This window comes from Uranotaenia lowii, chromosome 2 (genome assembly GCF_029784155.1).
Source record: "Uranotaenia lowii strain MFRU-FL chromosome 2, ASM2978415v1, whole genome shotgun sequence".
NCBI classification, from domain to species: domain Eukaryota; kingdom Metazoa; phylum Arthropoda; class Insecta; order Diptera; family Culicidae; genus Uranotaenia; species Uranotaenia lowii.
Window position 1 is genome coordinate 315,745,274 of NC_073692.1, and position 15,922 is coordinate 315,761,195.

The following is a 15,922-nucleotide window of genomic DNA, read 5'->3' on the forward strand; positions in this document are numbered from 1 at the left end:
TTATTTTTGCTCCTTCTTAATTCACTTTCGCCTTCCATTTCTTCGCAAAAATCCTTCGAGGACGGCTGTTTTGAGACGACGGAACGGCCTTGTGGCGCTCTGGTGTGGTGGTGGTGATGGACCGAAAATTATCCGTCCGGAGTTTGGACGAAAAAAAAAGAGGAAGAAATGTAGAGCGGAATTTAAAAATTGCATCAACTTTCGTTCCGTCTTTTGGGAGATGGGTGCAGCAAAAGGGAGAAAACCAGAGGAAAAAACTGTAACACGGAAGTGATCTACCTTTCCCACAGGATTATTTGCGCAGCAGACGTTTTTCACGCCTTTTCAATGAATAGACTTAATTTGAGGCAGATTTACTGACGGCTGCAGCTTTTTGCGCGGAAGAAATTTTGTCTGGGTACAAATTGGACTAGAAAATATGGGCTCCGAAGTAACAATGGCCAGTAAATTGCCCTACATTAGGCATTTTCCCTGATTTCGAAAGGTCGTTAGGAGAAAGCGTGTGTGCGTCTGCGAAGATTGCGAGCCAACGATAAGACGATGAATCAAAATTGGCAAACTTGTTTTCTGGAAGAACGAGACTTGGTCCGGCTTGTTTGCGAATGCATTTTGGTTCCCAGAGCTACATTGTTAAGGAGAAAAACCGGAACAGGTTTTCTCGAGGGAACGAAGTTCCTGAGCTGACTTGATTTTGCTTCTTTTGAATTTGAGAAAACAACGCGAAAAAAGACCGTCTCGGCAAAGTCGCGGACCCAAGACGATCCATATATCATATTACAAAGCTGTCTAGGTTGGAGTATTGTGTTTATAAAAAAAACACACCGAGAAAAAAAAAATTAACATATTCCGGATTTCGCGAATGCCGCTTGGCATTTGTGCAGATTTACGGTTGGTCACCACCGCGTCCGAGATATCCGGTTTTCCGATCGACGAGTCGGCGCGGATTGTCCGGGAATGTGTATCTTGGGCTACTTTGGTCTGCTGGAGGCCGACGAGGCGCGACGCGATACTCCGACTTGAAAAAAAAGTACAATTGAAAATCTATTATGTATCTATTAGCTGGGCTCAGTGCTTCATTCAGAGAGTGGGAACTTAATCGGGACCTTCCGATCTACCTACTGTCTTCGGTGCTCGAACCACGTGGTTCCACGAGGAAACTTGTTCCCATGAGGCACGACCGCCAGTTGAACTAGGGGTTTCTTGTTGGTCAGTGAACTGTATCGCAATTTGTCTGGTGGTTTGAGCAATTTTCAATTGAAGAATTTCACTACTGTCTTGATTAAAAAAAATCGAGAGAAAAACATCTGGTTTGCAGCTTTCAGCTTCGAAATTAACTCAATTACGATCCCAGCGGGATCGCGCCATCTTAGAATTAAAATTTTGACAGTTGACGAGATTAGACGTCTTTCGAAGCAGTGAAAAAAACCGTGTACCCCTGAAACTGACAAACCACCGAGTGGTTCTTGACTACAACCTAACGTTTTTGCAGTCAAGGATCCCGCTGTAAGTGATTTGAGTAAACGTGGAAAAAACAGATCACCGGGTGTCATCTTCGTTTTTTTTCCTCGTCCTAATCCCGGGACCTAATACTACTCGACCCCTTTCCAATCATCGGCCAAAAAAAGGTTTGACGGAAAATTTATTTTATTATAATTAGTTTCGAATGCAAATCACAGCTCTGTCCCGCTGTGAGACTGTGAGCTTTCTTTAGAGAAGTTGTGACAAGATACAAGCCGATCACTGTGGATTAAAAAACAACTGTCCCAAATAAGAATATTTACCGACAAAAAAAGTTACCCCCGAGAAAAATTAACGAGAATTAGAAGGAACTATCCCACCGAGGAAGATTCTTTCACCTTTCCCGGGCTTTTTTTTGTCAAAACAAAAAAAACGGACCCGGGCGCGAGTTCCTTTAAGATGACACATCGGAAACAAGACAAAAAAAAACACCTATCACACGGTGTCGCAGCTCTTGACATTTGAATATCAGTTTTTTTTTGTTGACGGTCTCTCAAAATTGGGTGACATCGCTACCAGATATATGTTCAGTTTATAATTTGACAAAGACCAACAGAGGAAGAAAAAAAAATGAAACAAAGCGACACCGGAAGTGTTGTGTAAGAGTTGAGCCTCATCATTGTCGTTTTTTTTGTTTTCCCAAATTGCCGCTGCCTTAAGGAAGAGCAACAGCAGCAGTTTATAAATTACGTTTTGGGACACCCTCCTTAGGAGGATGATGAACAGTCAGTCCGATCCAGGAAAAAAATGTGTCCCACGGATGGCATCGTTGCATTACGATTGAGCCCAACGATTTTCCAAAAAAAAAAAACTATCTTCCGCAAAGTTACAGACAAATCTAGGAAGCAGGACAAAAAAACTTGTCCTTAGCTAATTCCTTAATGGAACTTAATGCAACACTAAATCTGGGTGTGTGAGTGTCAGTTTTTTTGGGTTCCGATTTTTCGAGCAAAAAAAAAAACGAAATCAACGCAATTTGTCTCGATGGAATCGGAAACAATGGTTGAAGACAACGACCCCCGACTTTGCTACCGGAAGAAATCAAACAAAAACCCAATCGGAGAAAAAGAAAAAAAAAAACAAGAAAAGTGCCAAATTTTATCACCATTGATAATTACTGACTGCATAACTGAGCCCAAATTTTTTTTTCATTTGGACTCCAAAGACGGGGTTGAAAAATTTGTGTCGAAAGGAGAAAGTTTGTGCCGCAAATTTCCTACTGTTTTCGTCACCGTGTTGAGAATCGGAAAGCTCATTCAGCTCAAAATTTACGACATCCTCCTGGCTGCGCTTGTTTGCGAAACACAAACAGTAGGTGCAAAAATTGGTACTCCGTTTCCGGGATTCCCGCTGATTTTTGCGTTCTGTCTACGCTGGGTAACATGTTGCATTGGCTTTTTCTTTGATTCTTTAGGTGGCACCGTTGGGTTGCTCCTTGTTTACGTTTGTCTTTTGCTTGATTTTTGAAAAATAGAAAGTTTTGAATTATTTTTATGGAAACATTTAGGTTCTTCCTAAGGAAAAATCATTATCATTTGAAAAGCGACAGGTTCTGAATTAGAACCAAAAGGCAATCGCTTAAATTATTAATTTTCATAAACTCTGTTAACATCTATTCTCGAAATTGAAAAAGCGCTTATCAGGTATTCGCTTAAAAGTTGAACACCAACGTCAATTAAAATTATCTCTATTAAAATTGAACATCACCCCCTCCCCACCCCTCCCCCTTTTTGGCCATCACTGAATATGAATGTTATTTGTCAAGTGATAAACTATGTGATTATTGGGTTTTTCTAAGGAAACCAGGCTTTGGCGCTTTTTCTACTGAAATCACACTTTTCAGCGATTTTTATTGCAAGAATGAATTAACAAGAATGCCTTTTGGACTTAATTTTGACCCAGCGATCTTTCAGATGTTTTTGTGTCAAGATTACATGAAATTTGAATGGTATTTGAATGGAATTGAACATTCCTCAAATTGAAACAAAAAAACGCTTATAAGGAGGGTAATTGCTTAAAAGGAGGATACCAGAGTCAATTTGAGCTGTTTTTATTAAAACAGAACATCACCCCCTCCCTCCCTTATTCGGGCACCAGTGAATCTGAAAGCTGTTTGTCAAGTGATAAAATATGTGATTATTGGGATTTAAAGAAGAAACCAGCGTTTGGCGCTTTTTTGCTCTGAAAACACATTTTTCGACGGTTTTTATTGCAAGTATAAATTGACAAGAATGCCTTTTGGGCTTAATTTTGACCCATCGATCTTTCAGATGTTTTATTATTAAAATTTCATAAAATTTGTATGTTTTTTTTTTTTATTTTTCTTAGTTTATTATATTTTTAGGAATTGAGCCGTTCAATTTGGGATAAACATAGAATAATGTGAGAGTCAAAAATGTCACCAACAGCTTCCCATTCGAAAATCTTTAGGAAACTAATCCCAACCCTGGACGATTTGTTGTTGTCAATCACTCGTCGACGTCGACGATACGTTTACAGCATCTCATTAGAATTGCTAATCGTTAATATTTTTCGAACATTCCTCGAGCGCTCGCTCCGGGATAAGCGCACCTAATTTATGAGGATTAACAAAACTGTTCGGTACCGCCTCTCCGAGACGCGTTTAGAGGGATCCGGGGATCGATTCCGTCATCCGATACCGTTATTTTGATTCCGTCTTTTCGAGTAAGAAACCGATCACTTTTCTCCGAGTCCCAAGTCTCAAAGGAAGGATAATTTCATCCGTATCATGTTCAATTAATTAAAAATAACACACTCTCGGGAGGAAAATTTCTTCCTCGATTGTGTCACGTCACGTCAAAAACGTTGAACTCCGGGACTTTTCAATCAAACTTTTGCTTTTACCGTCGTCGTCTTCAGATTTGAGTCCATCATTTCGCTAGTAGAGCAGCGACCTTGGAGGGATCTCATTTCCACAATCAACCAACAGACCGAGAATGTGATCCAGATTCGATGTTTCAGCTTTTTCGGGGTTCGCCGGCAACCCAAAAATGATAAAAGGGGAAGAAAGTTTTCGTCCACCGGTGGCGGCAGCCAAGAAACAGAAACTGTCCCGTTTCTGGATGATGGCTTTCGGCTTCGGAGGAAGAAGAACAGGACAGGGATAAAGGTGGTCGACTCGGGAGGACAACTAAGTCGTCTCGAAAGAAGAAGCTACTCATTCTACCGTTGCGTCATTTTTTTCTCGAGTAAACATGTTCTTCCTTTAGGACGGAGACAGGACCTCGTCTCTTCTTTGGCTCCGGACGAAAGTGTTCGTTAGTTAGTTCCTGTGTCTGTTGTGAGTGTTTGTAAATTACGAAAGGGATTTCCCACGTTTTGGACGTTAGGTTTTGCCCCGGTTCGACCGACCGAGGAGAGAGGCCTCTGCGTTCGTTCGGCGGGGAATTAATTTGTGCTGAGCAATGATGACGGGGCACGATAAGAGGATTGTGTTGCGGGTTGTTTTCTAGGCCTGGAGGAAAACCCTTTTTCGGGCCCCTTCGAAGGCCTTGAGACAATTTCAATTTCGCTGCCGTTGCTCAACGATTGCCGGTGACGTAATTTCGATGCCGTAGCGGATGCAACAGATTTGTGCCGATTTTCGCATGGTTGATTCGGAAAATTTGCAAAGGTTCAAGTTAGGTCCGCAATTAGGAATGCAAAATTAAGGGCAGAATTGGCAATTGAAAGGGCTAGGACCACTTTTCTCATTAAAATGTTGTGGCAATTAAAGAACGATTACAAGCTAATGAACGTCGTAAAAGAGGTTCCAAGATTTTGTTCGATAATTTCTATCGGGTTTGATAAAATCCCTGATATTTTTCGCTGGGATTAAAAAAAAAAGATTGTACTGAAGTAGAAAGTTTACTAACGTATTTTGATGTGGTTTTATTGAAAATTTTGTTGCTAGAAATAAAATTTTGCTAAAAATTTCTAAGTTATGAGAAGATTGTCTCTTTTTTATATGGGAGCCTCTCTACTTTTATATTAGATTGTTCTCCAAATTACCTAAGAAATTATTGTGGAATTTAAAAACCTCAGATTACTCAAAAGTGACTCAAAACAATCGTTTTACCGTGGTTTATGTTGAAGAAACCTGTATAACATTCGATTGAGGATGAAAATGATTTTACGAGACTACCATTCGGTGTAATCATAATTCCAAACACTTTTCAAAGAGTAGTGAAAAAATTGTTTCTCCGCGATTTACGCATGTTTAATTGTCCAAAGTCAATTCATTCCCCTTTATTCAATTGTCTTTTGATAAGGGTAGTCCCTCGCGTATTACATCAATTAGCTGATGACCACAACAAAACTGACCTCTTGAGGAGGACCTTTCTAATTGAAAAAAAAACTCGCGCTTCGCGTTCACCTCACGCGAAACCCTTCCGAGGGAAGGTGTCAACTCCTTGAGCCACACTTTCCCTCAATCTCAGCCCGATAGAACCTTCGACATCACTTTATTACCTCGACAAAAGGTCATAACCATTAAGTGGCGACCCCGACTACGAATTCAAACCGCGGCCACGCTAATCCACTTAATGTGGTGGCATCACGTGGTTCGAAGGACCATCGGCTTCTTAAATAAAAAAAATCTTTAGCAAGAACCCTTCTCGCGGGACCAAGTGAAAGTGTTCACACCTCCTTCAGGAGGAAACCGACGGCCGCGAGGAAATTAATATGCTTCCACCTCACTCCACAAGTGGCCATCCTCTCTTAAGGTGCCGCGGAAACATTCACGGTTGATTTCTTCGGAAGGTCATGTAATCCACGCGAGTCCATCAAAAAGCGCGGCGTCCTCGTCTTTATTGTTCACGGATGTTTGTTTAGCGGCACCGAGACACCCCGGAATAGCCCGGAGTAAACAGTTTGAATGCGGTTGCAGATCGCTATCGCGCTGCGATGCAGCAAGCAGCGTCATCTTCGGGGTTCATTGAGTCTGACGCTGCCCCTGATGATGGAAGCAGGTCAGCTCTCCATCTCGGTCAGGTCTGTCCGTCAATGAACGGGACCCTAGCCGAGAGAAAGTATAATGAGCAAAGGTAAACAACCAATGGAGGACCAAACCGGTTAAGGGTTTATCGTCCTTTTCCTTTAGACTGTGTTTTTTTTCTTCTGCTTTGTTATTCTTTCAAGGAATGACCCTTAAAAAAGTAGTTCGTTAGATTAATGGGTTTTTTGAGGCCGAAATCCCGCTGGGAAGAGTGTCCCGTTCCGGGACAGTCCTGCGTCCGTTTGCGATGTTTGGTTTGTGGTCTTCTTGTGAGGCAGCAGGACGAGACCGGGCCAGACACACAAAAGGAAACAATTAAGTTTTTGTTAATGGCTTAAGGAAAAGCTTTTGCTTTTTAGGCCAATGACCGGTGTTGGAGTTTGCTCAATGAATTTCGATACGATAAGCACCGGATAATAGGCTAATACGTTTGTTTCTTCTCCGGCCCGGCTTTCGGAAGCTGCCGCCGCACTTCTTTATTTGCCGGAATTAGACCATAACTTTCTCCCTTGCAAATCTGCCGGGCGGGGTCCTAAGAGTACTTAGGAAAATTTATGGCATTTCGATAGTTTCCAGAGCATATTCAAATTCAAGATGCGCATGCTCAATCCGCAAGTAGCGGTCTTAGGAAGGTGAAAGCTCCTCCAAAAAGACGAAACTAAAGGATAATAAATTTCTCCCGGGTGCGACCCCTTTTGAACCACTCGTGTCCCGCATGGGAATGTGTGTACGGTTATTGTGACAACGAAGGAGAGATTCGTGTCATCACCGATAAGACGCCGTCGAACCGAGAGGGAAATCTAGGGCAAATCTCGGTGCATCCCGTTTCTGGACCGCTGCAGCTTCTTGCACCCTCGGGAAAAAGGGGTCGCCTCAACAGAAAAAAACGACCGAAACCGGGGCATGTTTATTCAAATATTATAATTTTAATTTGATTTAATCACTCGTCCTTTCCACGGGATAGAGAAAGGAAAAGATACAGATACAGTAACCTTCAGCCGCCGCCAAAAGGTTGGTTGCATCAAGACGCAGCTTCATTAGTACTCTTGAGCACATTCCGGTAAGATGCGTGATCTCGTTGCTTTTTTTCATCCCGGGCAGCTTTGCAGCCCGGGAAATTTATAGCTAATAAATTACTTTCAATATTTGTAATCAACGTCTAAATCTCAATCCTTCCGCATTTACCGACTGGAGGCTGCGAGTATTTATGTTTACATTCGGCATTAATGTCCTTTGGAAAATTTTAATGATCCCGAAACGGGTCCGTCTCGTTACATCTTCGAAAACCGGCGCCCAGTCCAGCTAATGACGAGTAAATGGAACTGACGGATTAGCAGCTGATGGCTGTGGGTTTGTTTTGAGGTCCGTTTGGTGGGTTATCACTCCTTATATTAAGGCAATCCTTTTTCAGATGATTTTCTCTCAAAGTCGAGCTCGGTTTTGTTCAATTCAATACTGAACCACCGTTTAATTCAAGTTGGAGTATCGTGTTTATATAATCACATATGAAATAATTTTTTTTACAGTTGAGTATTTTGCTGCCATAATTGGCTTGAGGCAATACAAATACTAAAAGGTTTAAATTTTTATCCTTGTTTATTTCCAGGAGGTCTTAGAGCTTAAAATTTACATGTAAACGCAATACTCAACCATGAAAATAAGCCCGAAGGAATAAATTATCTAAATCCAGGCGAAAAATCCATAAAGTCAATCAGAAGTCAAAATTTGACGCGTCAACTGTCAACGACAATCCTTTCAATCGGCGCTAAACTGTCGCTAAAGTGTATCATTAGCAATCAGCGCACCCCTGGAAACCGCAAACGCCGAGTCTCCTAATATTCATGCGGTCACGTAAATCCTGCCGGTAATCCAGACCTGTCACATAAACATGTCCGGCAAAACGACAAAAGTGCGGCAAATTTACGACCAAGTGCGGAACAAAAGCCCAAAAACCAACCAACTCTCGAGAAATGATAATGATTAAAGAATTAACTCTTTAATTCATAATTCATCGGGAGCCGGGAAAAAAGGTCGATCGCCCCCTTTTTTGTCGGTGCTGCAGCGGCCATCCGGGCTTACAACAACAACAACGACGACGACCGGCTGACAGTCAAAGTGTCATTTTCCCGTCAACCCGTCACGAAAAGCACCCCCTTACTAGTTTAACTACCCCTAGCTGTCGATGTTGCAAAAATGCACCGTGTAATGAGGAGGAGTGTTTACGTTTTTTTTTCGCACTTTTCCGTTCTCGACACCCCGGACTAAATGTGCGCATAATGGCCAACTTGTGCCGAGTCGCGTTAGGCAGCCAGCCAGCATGCAAAATTTGTTGTTGCCTCCACCGGAACTCTCGGCTCTTTCGGTGCCAGTTGTCCCGGTGAAAGGGGTTGGTAATTCAAGATTTCTTTGCACCTTGGAGTGTAAATTTTGAGGGAAAGGGTTTTGACGGAATGGAAGAATTTTTGACGTTTGACTGACGTTTTTCTTTCTCGATTCCCGAAAAGTTACGATGCATAGGCCTGATGGTGGGTTTCAATAACATGCCGAGCGTTATTCAAACCAATCGATTCATATAGTTAAAGTTTTTTCTTATGGGTTCCCGGATTAAGTTTCCTTTTGCAAATTTAATCAACGTCATATTTCTGCTCCTTTTTTCCTTGATCGGGGTTGTCGAAATGTTACGCATATTGATTATTTATTTATTTACTGCTGCGGGCTTTGTGCGTCGAGTTCAAATAAACTTCGACCGGCTATAGGAACAAAAATCGGAGAAAGGCGAGATAAATGGGTGCAAATTATAGGTTCCCGAATGCCTTTGTGAGGTGTTCAAATTTGAGAGCTCCTCCTTCAGTTTCTTTTCTCTAGGATTCGGAAGAAAGCGGGAGCTAATGATTCAATTTTCTCGGAGAACCAAGCTCACGCATAAATTAGGAGCTTGGGAAAATTGGCTGCCTTGGGTATCCGAAAATAATTTGTTACACATGCCTAACCACGCAACGGAACCCGGCTAATTATGACGGCATTGTTTCTTTTCGTTTTTCAAAGCAGGGGTCTCTAGGTCATCACGGAGCAGAACGAAAGACTTGGAGAGACAACTCGTCGACAACGATCGGAAAACCACAAAGTCTACCGTTGCAAAAGTGTTCCCTAGAACACTTGGCCGATGAGGCAGATATGGTTCTAAGCAAACCCGCTCCTCAGGGATTTGCGAAAGCCGGTTAAGAACCTGAAAATCCTTTTTTCGGATACCGCGTGGCACATTTCTTACCGAAAATCAGACCCCGAACAAGCGTAATCCCTGGCTAAGTAGTGGTGATTTTGTGTGTCCCCTTATCGAGGTCTTTAATGCAAATTTGTTCCAAAAACGGAACACCTGAATGAGAGCCGGACGGTCAATTTTCTTTTCATGGGCGGATTTGTTTTTGCTTGTCTTCAAAAAGAAGGACGACCAACCCAGTACTTGAATGGGAAAAACTCGTTCCCCGTCTGTCTGTTTGTTGATTGATTGTGTGTCCCGGCAAAAGGATACAAAAGTCCGGTTTCGCCGTTCGATTGGACTCTCGGGGCGTCGAAGCGTAGCGACTGTTTTGGGTTATTTTGGTTCAAGAAAACCTGTCTCCGGGGTCCTTCCGGGGACGTATCGAATCGCAACCGTTTGTTTACCCTTTTCTTTTTGAGGAATGACATAATTTCTCTCCACCGATCGTTTTGGGCTGACATTGCTGCCGGGGTCCCGAGGAAGGGTTCAGCACTCTCGCTCTCGAGAATCAAGTTATAAATCAAGTTCCCAAATGGCGGTGTTTTCGCCGAAACATACCAATACTCGTTACTTCGGGGGGAGAGCGATAAATAACTGTCAAACAACTGCCAAATTACGACCGATTCCAGAAATGTGTCGTCGAATGCTCAAGTGGGTTGCGGAAAAACAATAAAAAATCGGAAAAATTGGCAACAAAAAGAAGGGTATCAGGACCAGAAAGGCGTTCGGAATAAACAATACCGGAAAAGTGAAAATAATTGCAATAAAAATCAAAGCCGAACAAAGCGGCTGGCTGATTGAATCGGAAAACACTGGGAGAAGAGAGTGACAACCTCGGGAGAACAAAAGCAATTCGGGCGATCGGGGTATTGTGATCGCAATTTATGTTGTCGCTTTCCGATTCATCGTTCCCTGGGGGTTAGGATCCCTTTTTTTCTCTCTTAGATTGTTGTGGTGCCCTCCGGCGACAGAGGTGTCCGATACGAGCTCTACTTTTAACAATTTCACGCTCAAATAGACTTCTGGCGAATGTTCCCGGAGAGATCCCGAACGCGCGTGAAATGTAAACAACTCTCTCTGGCATCGAGAGAACTCGGAAAAATCCGCCTGGAAGCTGTCGTAAGTTCACGGATTGTCGAATTTTATGTTTTGTTTACCGAATAGATTAAAAACATTCGCTTAGTTTTTGGGCAATGTTTGCGAAGCAATAAAGTTTGGCTGAGAGGTTTTCCAACAGCTGGGCTAGTTGAAAATTGCCCGAAATAGGCCGTAGGAAAAGTGATCGACAGGAAAGAATCAATGGACATTTTAACAACTTTTACTTTTTTGGCTGAAATTCGTTTGGGGTATTTTTAAGACCAAATGGTGTTTTATAGCATTCCAAATTTCATTTCCTAGTGGTTATTCTTCGTTTGAAAAATATGGAAAAATGTCAGCAATCATTTTAACGGCATTTTCATTTTGAATCGAAGAAAAATTTCCAAGTTTCCTCTAAATGAGTCAAAAACTTGCTCGAGGAGAAGAGATTGCTATAGTATACCCATTGTGCTCTGGAAATCGTCGGGTCAATCTTAAGGCCAAAAAGTATTTTTAATTTTTTTACCCATCTTCTCATTACACGATGTAATATGTTTGGGGCATTTTTCAATCAAAACGGTATTCTACGATGTTAAAACTTAGGTACAATTTTAAAACCGAACGGCATTTTCAAACTTTCCCAAATGTAACCAATTTGATGGCTTCCCTCAGGCATTCCAGCTGAAAAAGGCCTAACCTTCACCGGTGAAAGGATCAAAGCCGGGGCTCAAGTGCTCGGAATCGATACAGTCGATTGCTCGGCACTACCACCGAAAATTGACGGTTCATGCCATTCTTATGCTAATGAGTAGTCGAAGGCACCCCCTCACGCTTGTTGCTACTTTTCTCTCTCTTGATTGTGTAACCGATGGTGAATTTAAATCGCCCCGCAACGGAACAATGAAACGATAATAACTCATAATAATCACTACTCTCGCGCTCGGTCCCAGATTTTTCAGGTGCCACCAGTAATATTTCAATTAAATTGAAACAGTTTCAATTGTTCGAGACGGCAGGAAAATCGCTGCTCGCGCGAATCAATTTTTTCACGGCTTGTTCAGAAAAACTTGTCCCCTGCTTGCCTGTTTAATGCCGCTGCACGTTCCCTGAAATTTGCCTAATCTGAAAATTTATCGATCATTAAAAATGTCCAGCGCATTTTCCCCCTTCTTTTGGTGGCAACAATGTGTTCCTTTTTTCCTATTTTAAAAACGAGACCAAGTCTTTCGAGAGCAATACAATCGGGGTCAAAAACAATGGCTGCTACCGTAAAGTAATAAAATTTGTACTGAGTGACACTGCTGCCGTGCCGTAAAACAATCAACCCTCAGCGTAAAAGGGTTTCATTTCTGTTTACGCTAGAGCTTTACCGCTAAGCGGTTCGAAACTCATAAAACCATTTTCAACTTTCAACCCACAGCTTCTAACGAATGAAGGAAATTTTGCGAGATTTACTTCAGTAGGAAGAAAATCATCACCTCCCCGAGCGGGAAAATCCCCTTTTTCTCCGTCTAAGAAAGAAAGGTCCACCACCGAAAGTCATCAATTATCATAAATCAACACGAACGCGAGCGCGTTTTCCCCCGGAGAAGCAAAAGCCAAAGAAAAGTTGACCAAGTATCGCCACACCCCGTGGAGGTTAAGATTCCAGCATCCCGCTTGGCCGCGAACTCTTGGAAGTCGAGGGGTCAACCAACGCTGACCTTTCTACGAGGAACTTTTTTCCCCCGTGGATTTCAGAAAAAGAAAGTGATCTTTCCCGCTTTCTTTTTCCTGCTTAGGGGTTTCCTCCCGAAGAGAAAGTGTGCGGAACTAATGCAGTTCGAAGCGAAAGGTAAAACTAGCCACGGGAAAACTGCTTGCTGACCATATGTTAGGCTGTTCGGATCCTGACTCTTTCACCCCCTGAGTAGAGGAAGCAAATAAACGGCGGTGAGCGAAGCGCGAATCTAATGGGATCTGTTATCGGTTGGTTTTTTCCTTACATTTTGTTTTACAAGAGTCCTAGAAAACTATAGCGCTGTGACTGTGTGTGGTTTGTTTCGAGCCCGTGGAAAGGGGTTGCCTTTCCTACTAGTTTGATGTGGTGAGGTGAAAGTGGACACTTGAGAGATTACATGTGTTTGGAACTTGGTGAGTGTTGTTGTTTTTTTTTTTCGACGCGTTATCTCATTAAGGAAGCATTTGATCAGCTTTCCAATGTTTTGGATGACGAATTTTGTTATTTATGATGAAGTTGAGATCAGATACTGATTTTGTGGTCCTTTGACCTCGTTTAAACCAGTTACGTACAAGTTGAAATATTTTGCACCCAGGTGTCTGCCCTAGGGAACGTTGAACAAATGACCACCAATTGCTAAAAAACTCGATTTTTTCTGTTAGAATCGACTTTTTTGCATCAGGAATTATCAAAACAACGTTTTTACCTTACGAATATGTATGAAAGTCGAATAGTTTTTGAGTTATGGTTTTTTCAATTCATTACACGTTGAAAACCGTCTGAGACAATTCAAAGCCCAAACGCCATTGTTAAACATTTAAAAAAAAACTACCTATAATTGCATCATTCTACCTTTCAAAATGGAAAATATTTCTATTAATAGTTTAAAGGGTGTCTCAAGGCTTGCTCAAAGATTCAAAGCTTGCTCAAACATGCGCAAACATTTTTTATACGGTCCATAGCATTCTGAAGCTGTCTCTCTTTTTTTTTAATGTTGAAAACCCATCATTCTTCGCTGAAAAACTTTGGGCCAATCTTAAGTCCGAACGGTACTTTTTCGAATGAAAAATCTGCGGCAACTCAAACCCCTGCGAGATAATCCGATGGCCACCTACCACTTGAAGCGGCACCTTCCCGTAAAACCCATCCGGTACTTGCAGGAACCAACCACTATATCATTAAAATCATTCCCAAATCTAAACGCGCAACGCGGGACAACATCATTGGCAACCCGAACTCAAATAGAGAGAGAAAACCATAAAAACTCGTCAAGTGTCATTAAAGAAAGAACCCGGCGCGATCGTTAGTTACCTTTTGCCGGGATTTGTTTTTCGATAGTTTTTGATTCTGTTGCTTTTCGCGATTTCGGTTGATGGTTTGGTAGGTGTTTTGCATGATTCCTACGGGACCATCAGATTACGACGACGACGAATGGCTAATGATGATGGGTTTCGGCGTTTTTCATTGTTGCCGATGTCCGGACTTTGTCAACGGGATTGTTGATGTTGTGTTTTTTTTCTTCTCGGGAACAACAAATTCCCGAGATTGTCACCGAAACCCGTAGCTTGCTGACAAACCAGCAGGGGTCTGCAGTTGTTTATTATCGGTTAGTTTTTTGCCTATTCATCGATGCTATAAAAAATGTGAAACTCATCGTCAACAACTGTCTTTTATCGAGTTCGGGGTGTTTTGATAACACTGCGTGAAAAAAGAGTCATTAGATAAATATTGTCTCCGGATTCCAGAAATTCAAATCCGGATTTGGTCCGTACTCCGTGAAGGGTCTACCAGGTTGGATTTGATGACACCGGCAGGGGATCTCCCGCAGTTCAATTAATTCAATTATGCGTTACTATAAACTTTTGGGTGTAGATCAATCAAAACAAACCTCGGCCTAATCCGGCTTTTCAATCAGCGGGAATTCTGGGGATTTCTCCTTTGAAAATGACTGGCCAGATTTTGCGGGTGTCAACCCGCACATTTTTCTATATATTTTACAACCGGAACCCAATCCCTCCGGATCTAGAAATGTTTATTAACGTGCGCGAGTAACCGGCAGCAATAATTGATCGCGCCCGGACCAATATCTTGACTCTTTCGAGTTGCCTTGAAGTGCCTTGTTTCGTTTGTTTTCTTCCTGCCTGCCTGTCTGCCTTTTTCCTGTAATCGCGAGCACCTTTTATGATGGGGGTCCGGAACGAAGGTGCATTCGTTTTTTCCCTAAACTGACTGGGCGCATGGAAACGCAATAATTTTATGCGCTCACACTCATTCACCGGACCTCAACAGATGGTTGGTTGCCTTTGAACCGGGCAAATTAATAATGAAAAATATTCGAAGGGTTGTCCGGGAACTGATAATTGAACCGATCAGGCTCTCATCAGGGAGCAAATATTTGAGGAAGTTTTGCGCAAAACTGACTGTTTGCCTCACGCAATCATCGGTACTTACCTTGTGTTTGGTTTCTGGGTTCTGGAGGAAGGTTTCTGGTTCTTGAAGAATTGACTTCTCAGCTTTTCTTCACGATGAGGGGAAACCGGACGGTTATCCGATCACTTAACATGTGGTCAAATCAGTCCAATAACTGTGGTCTCAACTAATTTGTGGCGATTGCCTATCAGTTTTTTTTTGGTTTTTTAAGATCACTCTCTGGGTATCGATCACTTAATCCTTAGCGGCTTAAATCCTTGCTAGATTGCTGGCTCGCCTCATAGCTCGCACTTATTATTGCAACTTTGTTCCACTTCGATCTTGCACTTTAAATATTATCCATTCAGCTTCTGAGGTCCAAACTTAGTCCAAAAGTATCGATCACTTTACACTGATTCGCGATCAACCCAATTTAAAAAACCACGAGGTAAACTTTAAACGGTCAGTTCAACCTCAAAAATTCTAAGCACGGCGCGCGGCACCCTTCTCTCTTTTCCCTTCTGCACACTTCACTCGAACTTCCAGGAGATTCTTTTTCAAAAAACGGAGCTCAAATTTTGTGCGCGCGTCCGCTCGGTACAACGTTCGGTACTCGTATGAACAGGAAACCGGTGCGCAAACGAGTCCGAACGTTCGGCTCGGCCGAGTCGATCCGGTTTTCCGATCTTTCCCGATCCCTGCTTTCTCGGTTCCCTTCGTCGGATCCTGCTCGTTTGTTAGTGTTTGCTCGTATAAGAACGAAGTTGCGTCCGTCTTTTTTGATGTGTTAGTGTTGCTCGTAGGGACCCCTTCCTATTTCCTTCCTACTTTCGCCAATCGTTTATCACAAATGTGTGTCCTGTCTCCTTCGTTCCTTAAACCGTAGGTTTCGGGACCAGGTACACTCGATGGATGAGTAGAATGAAGGAATCACGCAACTCGG

General features: G+C 42.4%; 1 protein-coding gene across 3 annotated transcripts in view; it reads right to left on the reverse strand.

Annotated features, from left to right (window-relative positions):
- LOC129746143 (uncharacterized) overlaps window positions 1-15,582 on the reverse strand; it is a 123,421-nt gene extending 107,839 nt beyond the window's left edge. For all 3 annotated transcript variants that reach the window (XM_055739645.1, XM_055739644.1, XM_055739646.1), the window contains exon 1: window positions 15,022-15,582. The gene's annotated coding sequence lies outside the window, so the exon portion shown is untranslated. The remainder of the gene's footprint in view (window positions 1-15,021) is intronic.
- Window positions 15,583-15,922: the final 340 nt, after the last annotated feature.